Below are 10,904 nucleotides of genomic sequence, written 5' to 3' on the forward strand. Positions count from 1 at the left end.
TGGGTAGTTATTCATAGGAGAGAAGACATATGGTCCCAAGCCTTTATGCGGGTTACTGGACTCATGGGGAAATATTCTGATATAAAAAATTTAAACCTGTTGACTGTAGTCATGCACGGAAACCAAGTGTATACAAAGCAAGAATGAGAAAAACAAAGAACTTGGCAGCTCCAGGGGACTGTAGGAGAAAAAATCAAGATAGGATGCCGAATGATTAACAGGACTACTCATAGAAAAGCAACCCAAATCAGTGTCTCAACTACTCCTACAGACAGACACTGTGAAATCTGTAGTTATTCAAGTGAAGCAGATTGTTGGTATAATTTTACATTAGTACAGACTGTTGAAGTGGTTTGTCTTTGGGGCCAAGACAGCAATGGACTCTCATTCAAATTCCAGATAAATGCCATGGCTAGGCCTACTACCTACTCTGACAATCAGATCCAAACCCAGGTCACATTACTTAAATCTGAGCCAAAGGTTTATGAGATTGGCCCTTATGTAGTGAGGAACATAGGCCAGCAATTACTGCTGTTTAATCCAGAATGGTCTCTTAAGCGTGTAGAACTACTAATGCAAATTAACATCTCTGAAATCCAACCAGCCTGTTCCCTTTAATTCAAACATCCCTTGAAGGGTGGACAGCCTGGCTGCAGAAGCAAACACCCCTCAAAGGCAGAATGCGGAGAGACCTGACTGGCATGCTGGGAACAGGACTGGGAGTTATAAATGGGATTGATTCAGAGATACTGATGAACAAATTGGCCACAGCGACCAGTGACCTGACCAAATTAAAACAGCCCCTACAATCCTCCCTATTAGCATTAGGAAACAACTAGTGGCAAGTCTCAAAAATACTCCCAGACCTAGCAAAATTCAGCAACCTGGACCACGAACTAATATTAAACACACTTGGCACAGCTCAAGACAACGTCTCATTAGCCCTTAGCTGCATACAAGCTCAATTATGGATGCAGTCCACAGCTTCCTTAATCATAAGAGAAGGTAATAAAGGTGTATTTCCTATTGAAATCCGAGAGGCGGTTTGGAACAATGCTACTAAATTAGAAAGAAAGCTCCAATCCTGGTGGACCTTGGTAAATTTCACCTATGACCCAATGATTAACATAGCTACTGCCTTTGTGCTTACTATACGTAATGCCACAGTTTATGTAATTCATCCTATTGTTGCATTGGGATTAAACCATAAAGGGACAGTTTTTTACCCCTCTGAACATAGAGTATGGGCTCGGATGGTAGGAGAAAAATGGCAAACGGTGAATTTAGAATCTTGCATCACACGGGAACAACAAGGATTTATCTGTGAAAGTAATACACTTGATGCCAGAGACATATGTCTTGATGCAGAACAAGGCATGTGTCACTTTGAGGTCCACCCAGACACTTCACCAAAAACTGTACTTGTATATATTGGACAAGGCTGTGTGTGCTTAAGAACTACCTGCACTTCTATGATGATAGATAACAATGTTATTAATGTAACTGCCAGGAATCACTCTAATTTTTGTATTTGTAATTTTGCCAAGATTGTTGGGTGTGACTTTTCGTATTTAGCGCCAGTCGTATCTCATCAATTAATAAGGTCTAACTACACCATTTACCATAAATTGCTACCCACACCTATTGGGATGGACCTAACATTAGTAAAGCAATTAGTGAAACATCAGGACCTAATGGAGATTTTGAGAGAAATCCAAAGAAACGGAGAAAAAACCTTAGTCACCGTCCATTATGACACACAAAAAATCAGCAGAATCTTGCAAAGAGTAAAACAAGACGCAAGCCATAACTGGTGGGACTCGCTTTTCGGGTGGTCACCTACTGCAACTGGTATCCTAAATACGTTATGTCACCCCATTATTGTCTTATTAACCTTGGTTAGTACCTGCCTCGTGCTGTCTATCACGTTACTTATTTGGAACTATAGAGTACTAAAAAGGTTATCAGTTCTAACTACTTTGTCAAACGCACACGGAAAAACATTAAGGGATGCCTACCAAAAAAATTCATTAGAAAAAGAATTCAAGTATTAGTAAAAGAATTTACTAACTCTTTAGAAAAGGGGGGACTGAATCATGGGGATGGGAAGCAGGAGAATTAGTTTGTCAGGAACAATGCATCCAGCTTGGTCAGCATACCAGGGCAGGAAGAAAAGATAAGAGACCTCTGATAAAACCAGGGGGAGTCTCAGACAGATATCCTGCGAACTAGCTCAAACCAGTCTCAAAGGCCAGGGGTACAAAAGAGCATGCGCAGGAGAGAAAGGTGAAAAGTTCAAGACGAGGAAGACCTCCTGACTTCATCAAAAAGACCCTCGGAGACCCCTACCAAAAAACACCAAACAACACTGCGCAAGCGCAACGCGGATGCAAATGACTTTTGGGTTCATTATAATACGAAGCGAGGCTGGGCGGGGCTAGGTGATGAATATGTATAGTTGTGTTGCGAAACTTAATGAATATGGAACTTGTAACCCAATAAATACCGAGCTGAATGCAGCTGTTGGCACGGATGATTTTGGAGGAGTGATCCCCCGTGCGTCCCAGCGCTGGAATAAAACATACCTACTTTACTACTTCTTTAGTAGTGGAGTTCTTTCTGCTCTTCAGCCTGGTTTACAAACTGACCCCCCTACACATGGGCTTACCCATAGCCAATGTCTTGAGGTGCTCCAGCATGACCTCATGCACAGACACTGATGCTTTAAGGTGCACCTGCTGCAGTGTGGCTTTATCCACAGCCACCTATGCCTGATGTGTATGTTACCCTCTCCAGCATGGGCTTATTCTTGGCCTAGAATCCCTGCAGAGGTGTGCCTGCAGTGGCACAGACATAGCCCCAGATGCTTTGAGATGTACCAGTGAAGGGTTTTTGCAGCTTAGGGTAAGCTGAAGGGGGTTTTCCCTTCATGTGCTGACAAAAGGAAGCCTGGAGGTCAAAGCTGCAACTCCTCTGGAAGGTGGCAATCCCTGCTGAGACACACAAAAGGAAGGAGTAGAGCTCCTCACCCAAGGGAGCTTTCCTCCTGTTGCTGGAATGAAGGCACGAAGGCGAAGGCAAAGAAGAAAGAGAGGGGACTCTCTGTATGTGTTCCACGCAGGTTTATTCCACTGAAAAGACAGGGACGAAAAGCCAAATTTTTGACACGGTCCGGGGATTTTATACTGAGCACGGAACAGGCGGGGAAAGGGATCTCAGCCAATGGGGTAAAGGCAAGTAGGTGGGAAGTAGCAAGGGAACCAATGAGGACAACACATAGGAGGGACTTAGGGAAGGATCCAATGGAGCGTCGAGGAACAAAGAACTTTCTAGAACTGGTACATATTAAACAAGGGATATGAATATACATAACTTCATACATAAAACAGGGAGGGGAAAACATGCAAACAGCAGAACAAAGGAATTACGGATTCTCACCATGACTGCGAAGTTATATGCTAAAATTGGGTTGCTGAGCACCACAGCTGGTTGTCTAAGTTCTCCTCAGAAAACAGAGTGGCTGGAGCCACTTGCACCACCACATACCAGCTCTGGTGTGGACTTATTCATAGCCACAGATGCTTTGGGGTGTCCTGCTCCTGCATGGACTCATCCACAGCTCACGGTCCTGTGGACTTGACTTCACAGTGGAGTTCCAGCCTGCCCAGTACGGAACCACAGGAATGCAGTGATGCCCTGGCCCTCTGCCACCTCAGGCATGTGGCCATGGCTGTTATCAAAATGTTCTCAGATGTAGCAGAATAAGATGATGATAAGCAGTACAGTACTACAAGCAGTGAAACCAAAAAGCAGCTACTATTAAGCATTAGACTCTAATTAACATAAAGGCAAGTGAAAGGAATAAGATTAATTTGTCTTTACAAACAGACCATGTGAATCTGCTTGTAGATAGAGCTAGCAACTTATAGATAGGGAAGTAATAGAAGAAATTCTTAGTTCTAGAAAATGTTACTAATCAACATGGACTGTTGCTCAGCAAAGGCCATGTTAAATTCCTGAACTTAGAGAAAAAGAACAAAGACATAATAGAATAATGAATAGATTTTTTCTTTCTTTTATATAACAAAAGGGGGGTGCATATTAGAGGGGGGCATAGAGTAGGCGATTTGGGAAGTCTGTACCTTCCGAGTACCTCAGCCAATGGGGAAAAGGAAGAGGGAGATGCAGCCAGGAACTTAAGATAAAAAGGAGGCTGTGTCCCTGAACAATTTGAGAGACCCCATGGGAAATGCCCATGGTCTCTCCCTTTATTCAAATAAAGTTACAGGACTCCTCTGTCTGCTTTTTGGGCATAAACCTCTGCCATCGTGGATTAATTTTCCTGACACAAGCAAGCCCCATGGTGTCCGTTTCTTGCGCTTCACGTGTCGGAGGAAAATAACTTTAAGGGATGGGACTATGCAATTACACGAATTTATTGTTTAAAATAACAAACGCATCAGTCGAGGCATGAGATTTTACAACACCTCCGAGTAATGGCGACTATTCACAAGATTTAGGGTTACATCATAATTTATAACTTTCTAATCCAATAGATACTTAAATCGACACTTTGTTTTAGATTAATGACCTATCACCTGTGGCACTTCTCACTGCAATGCAGCTATGTCTTGACCAATAACTTCTCATGTCACGTACACACAGTTGTCTCTCTTATACCATCTACATTCTTAACTTAAACTATATAAAATCACACTATTATATTTTAAAACCCTTCACCAAAACACCCAGTGTACAATTTTACTTTTAATGATAGGAACACAAGTTTGTAATCCTTTTGCTTAAAGTCCACAAATCTCTGTCAATTAAGCCAGACCTAGTCTCTTCCAGGGTTGTAAATCAAAGCCTCCTTTAATTGCAGGAGTTTCTACTCCCCTGTCTCCCACACCATGGCAAGTACAGGAGCCTGCTGATTAATAGTTAAACAGCAATAGCTATATATTTGATCTAGAACATTCCAATCAAATATGTTACCTTGAACCCTTTGAGCCCCACATTAGGGCCAAAAAGGACTGTCATGATTTAACCCCAATTGTCACCTAAGTACCACACAGCTGCTTGCTCAGCCTCCTGGTGTGGCGTGAGAAGCAGGAAAGGCCTTGGCTCTGTGCAAGCACTGCTCAGCAAGAAAAAAACATCCCTGCGTTATCAGCACCAGTTCCAGCAGAAATCCAAAACATAGCCCCATGCTAGGTACTGTGAAGAAAAGTAACTCTCTTCCACCCAAAACTTCATAGGTCTTAAAACAGACAACATGCCCCAGAAAACACTATTTCTGGTTTATTGCTGCACAAGGTCCCTGCAAGGTGAGCATAGTTAAGAAGTACTACTGAGAGCTGCCCCTTTCCTGGTGCCTTTTTCCCCTCTTACCAATTGTGGGTTGAAAATTAGTTAAAGTTCTCAGGTTTGGAATTGTATGTGTGGTAGGAAGGGTCATTGAGTGAATGCGGTGGCCGGTGAACATACAAGGGAGAGAGAGTTTTCAGTAAGACAAGTCCCTAGTACCACAAGAACCACTTCATGTTAGCGTGTCTGGAGGGGCTTCTCCCGGGATGCTTGTTCTGTTATGTTAATCTGTCCCAGTTTGGATTCCCCGGTTGGCTGTTAGCCTCTACCCCTTGTCACTCCCTCAGAGCTTCTTCATTGGTCTCTGTTCCCTAGTCCTGCCTTTTCCCTGCCCCTGGACAAAACTGTGAACCTCATGATCATGTTCGCATTTGCCTCTGCTACCTTTGACGGTGTAGAAGCAATAAATGCTCCTGCCAGAACGCATGCAAATGCCCTTCTCGACTCTTTGCTACCAAGTATAATACTGAGCCCACCCGTGCTTCTGTGGCGGCACACGAGACCCCACGGAGCCGGGCAGGGACATTATAGGTGAACTTCATGCAATGGAGGTAGAATTAGATGTTGCCACACCAACAGTGAGAGGATGTTGTCACTGGGATCATGCGGGATGGCTGTGGAAGGATCCAGAGACCTTGGCAACAGCTTCTGGGGAGCTTTGGTGCCAGGCTGTGATAAATCAGGAGCAGAGGGGAAAGGGTACATCTGATAGCTCTCGCTGTGAATAGCACAGAGCGCTAAAGGAGCGGGGGTAAGTAGGCAACAAGTGCTCTGTACCGAGCCCTGGGATGCGTAGGTGGCGGAAGGGATGCGGGGGGATGATGAGACCCTGGCAGGTGGGGTTGTGTGCCGCAGTGTTAGACGAGTGGCTAGCTCAGAGGCCAAGCACTGGGCAGCTGATTTGCCTGCTGTAGCGGCAGAGGACGAGCGCAGGCAGGGAACGGGAGGCTAGGCGGGATCCTGAGTGAGACTCGCCTCAACCACCAATGGGTAAAGCGCCAGGAGAAGTGAAGCAACAAGGAGACTCTTCTTGGAGGAAGCAGGAACAGGTTTATTGGAGCTGAGGGGAGCAGGGCCAAGAGAGCACCTGAAAGCCCCTGACAGGGGATTTTATACCCCACTGCTCAGGGCAGAGCATACATAGAACAACCAATAACCACACAGTTTGGGGGTGTAACACAGGCGGAGACAAATACGTCATAACCAATGGGGACTGAGAGGGGCAGGGAGGGTGAACGAGGACCAATAACTAAACAGTGAGGTAACTAGGGGAGGAGAGTTCAGTGGCCATTGCAGACATACAAGGTGGCACGTCTTTCCCGCCTTGATCAACAACTTTTCCCGCCAAGCTGCCAGAGGGCAACCGTGTTGAGGCGGGCGGCCATCTTATGGTTCCTGGGCCTCAGGGGTGTTAAACCATTGGACCTTTTGTCCAACAGGGTCCAGTACACCATGCTGGGAGCCATGGCTCACCACAACAGTTGTGTGGCTGCAGCAGCCGTGACTGCGAACGGAGCTGCGAGGGGGAGCCTCGGCTGCAGGGCGGGACAGGGACACAGGAGCGCCCTGTGATCCCTGCTGGGGCCAGGGTGCAGCGGCATTGCTGGGCAGGATTGGTACCTGCAGGCGCTGCAGCATTAGGCTCTGTCTTTCTGGGATTACACCAGTCCATGTGTGACACGGATCCCAGAGAGACAGAGAGCTTTCCTTGATCCGGAATGTAGAGCCTTGTCTTCCCACAAGGCAAGGCCTGACCCTTTCTTCAAAACGCAAGCAGACGTTTCCCTGTAAGCGATGCCAGTGTGATGGCTGAACAGCCACTGAGGAGACCTTTTCATGCCTGTTACTTTTTTCTCCACTGCTGCTCAAATTTCATCTGACGTCTGAGCAAGATGCTGTATTAGTCTTCTGTAAATAGCCAGCTGGGATGCTGAATGTTAGTGGGCTTGAGCAAAAATCCCTGGAAATAGTAATTTTGCCCAAAGTGTTTTTCCCAGCTGCAGTGTGCATGTGCACCTCAGAAGGTGGAGAGGAGATGGGCCATCCCTCAGTGGAGCGCAGGGGAGACCAGGCAGAGCTGGGGGCATGAAGTGCAAGTCTTCCCTTTCTTTCCTCTCTGGTAGACTCTGGGCTGTCTACAGAGACACAGCCCAAATGCGTGCCTGACCCTGCAGCAAGGGATGTTCCTGGGACTGTTGCAGGGAAATCCCAACTGCAGGGCCCTGGGAGCCCTTAGCTCTGCAGGGCAAACACACAGTTCTCCCAACCTGTGGGGTGAATAGATATAATGGCCAGTCTCCGTTCCAAAGTGGCCTGGGAGATGCGAGCTGTCCATGTGTGAAAAAGGTGCCTGCGGGGGCCTGAGAAGCAGCACTGAAAACTTCTTCTCAGCAAGGACACAGAGGTGACTCCATGTGCTGCTGAACCATCAGGTTTGAGAGGGACCGGCTGTGGCACAGGTCAGATCGCAGCAGGCACAGACACCACCTCTGCTGGGATGTTCCCATCTGGGAACATCTGCTTTCAGCAGATCTATTTCCTAAGTGGGATGTTTTTCTTTGGCTGTTGTTCCAGTGCAGGTTCTTCAAAGTCTTTATGACTCAGTTTTGGAATGAGAACAAAACCCAGAAAAAAACAAGCTTAAATCAGCTATTATTTTACTTCAGTTCTCTGTAAGCCATGTGACAAAAACCTTTCCAGCTTCAAGAATCAATAAATTAACATGTTTAACTAACTTGTCATCTTCTTCTTTAATTAAATGTAAGGTGCTGCTGGATTTATTAGTTCTGAGGATTTTGCACTTCATTCAGCATGATACAACCTCCTTTTAAAAATACAATTGACCCCGACTGGGTTTCTGTACCTGCTACTTGTGGAAACTCCAGGCAGGAGAAACAAGTTGTGATTCTCCCTGATGGATTCTTCTTATTTTCAGGGAATATTCTGGGAATATTCTTATTTTCAGGGAAGTTCTCTTCACCTAAATACATCCAGTAGCAAACAGCTCTTTTCTCTGAACTTCTTCTGAGCTTGAAAGTTTTGTCCATAATGTTTTCTTCCTAAGGCTGTTTAGGTGTTGTCTAGTCCGTGCCTATCACATTCCTTCTTAAATAATACACAACCTTTGAGAACTGTTTTTAGCAGCTGTGTGATCCTTTGCTTGGAGTAGAGCTTGTTATGTTTCCTTCCCTGGATTTTGTGAAGGAGGTTATAAATTTTTTTAAGGCATTTTAAATTGTCAGTTTAAGAGTCCCATTATTATGAAACCAAGACTTCTAGTTCCAAAGCTGACTTACAAAACTTTGCTGTGTAAACTAGTTTACAAAACTTCATTTTGGAAATGCAATGCCCCCTGCTTCCAGGAGCCTGCTGACCTCTCGAAGCATGAGTGAGAGAAAAAAGCCAAAATGAAAATGAGAATGGGAGCATTCCTGTGGAAGCCTTGATTCCAGCAGCACAGCACTTTTCTAAGAATGATTATTCCACTAGAAGATAATTAAAACTTGCAAGTTGCAACTAGGTTCTGGATTTTGCTTTTTACCTTCTACCCACTCTTGCTCCAGCCTTTTTTTTTTGTTCAGATAAGAAGTTCTCAACAGTTTCTTTCAAGGATTAAAAAGTTTCTTCTGAAGTGCTTTCTTCTGTGCATAGCTTCCCATGCCTTAGTCTGAGATTCTTTTGAAACCAGGAAGGATCTGGAAATGCTTTGCATTGAAATCTAGTTGCTTTGAGGAAGCTTATGTTCTTCTTCAGTTGTGCCTTGGTTCCCCCACATGGTGTGTGTGACCATGCTCTGATTCTTAAGTCTTTTGCTACAGTGATTTGATGCTTTGCAGAAGATTATTATCAGGAAAAGAAGACAGGCGAGGGTCTTTTGAACCCAGCCAATTATGTCTGTCCTCCAAATTTTTTTTCGGTTGGGATTAGCATCCTAGTTTTCTGATTAACACAGAGAGCAAAACGTCATTTGTCTTCCTAATATCTTCAACAGCATGTTTGAAACAGAGGACAGCATATTAGGAACTGGATGCTTCACCTGTGGAACAGCTAATCTTTTAGGTATTCTACCCTGTTTAGGAACCTGAAAAATTTGTGGGGGATTTGTTATCCATGTAGGGTCTCAGTGCTTGTATGACTGTCCAGGCTTAAGGGCCAAATGTTCCTGGCACTTCAACCAGGAGCGCAACATTTTTGTGTGGTGGGGAATACTGTCCAGTATCTAGAGTTTCATTTTCAACTCTGCCTGTGTGACTTCAGTACCTAGGTTCTATTTATAGGTGTAATTTTTGTGCCTGGAGGTACACCTAAAAAAGGACTGGGGCTTCTTTTGGATGTATCCCCAAAATGCAAATCCTCGGAATTCCTGCCATAATGCTGCTGAGCTGAGGTGGCACTGGTGGCTTATGGCTCTTCTGTTTGCTGCAGATGAATTCTCTGATAAACATCTGTTTCTAGGCAAGCAGCTAAAATCTCTATGCCTAAGCTAAGATGCTCCTTGGCCTCCTTGTTCTGTGGAGGCTGATGTGACTGTTTCCAGAGCAGTTTCATCTCATGTAGGATGCGGGCAGAGTGGGATGGCAGCTGAGGAGGAAGTGTTGATGTTTCTATTTCCAACAGCAAATACTTAAATGAGTGAGCAAGAAGCCAAGGTTCAAATTCCCTGATGCTTGAGGGGACTTGCAATCCTACTCACAGCTGAGCTGTTCTGCAGGACTCTTTTCAGCTTCTCCTGAGTGGAACTGCACAGGAGGCCTTGGTGTGTGTGCCTGGGCAGGGACGGGAGGGGAAGGGCTGGTGGCTTGGTGGTTGGGGTTGCAAGGAGAAGAAAGACTGGTTAGCAGATAGCCTCTGGATGGATAAAATCTTCCCTCCTTTGGGTTGGAGAAGAGGGGTCTCGTTTTCTCCCTGTTCCTGTCCTGCTGATGCTTTCTGCTCTCAGGCTCACTCACTCTTGGTTCTGGGTGCCTGGCTCCATGTCTGTGGCTGGGTGTCTGCAGTGGAAGGGGTTGATGTTTGCTGTCCCTCTTGCTCAGGGCTGACTCACTTCCTGCCTTAGTAACTCATTTGAAACCTTCCTGTTTTCTAACTTCTGACTGCAAAGTGAAGCCATTTATGAAGCTTGTGGCAGAAATTGTACCATGCTGCCTGCTGCTATTTTGCAGCACTTTCTTTTCACTTGAGCTGGCTGACAGGCAGCAGTGGAATATTTTTACCTGTTGAAATTCTGCATTCATCTCAGGGAGAACTGTTTGTCTCAAGGGCAGGGTGCAGGCAAGCCAAAGACTTGTCCCGGGGAGGGAGGCATGAGAGGAGATGGGGGCCACGATGCAGGTGGTAGGGGCAGATCTCTGCGTGCACTGTGGTTTGTGTGGGGTCTGACTCTGTTGCACTAGCTCTCAGACTTGTTTTCACAGATGTTAAAGCCAGTCACAGGAAAGTAATTAAGAGAATGACAAACCTGAGTAGAACAACTCTGGCAAGGTTTCAAGGCACTGGGACAAGCAATCTGACTGTCACGAAGGACACAGAGAAAAGCT

This window comes from Corvus hawaiiensis, chromosome 15 (genome assembly GCF_020740725.1).
Source record: "Corvus hawaiiensis isolate bCorHaw1 chromosome 15, bCorHaw1.pri.cur, whole genome shotgun sequence".
Lineage (NCBI taxonomy): Eukaryota > Metazoa > Chordata > Aves > Passeriformes > Corvidae > Corvus > Corvus hawaiiensis.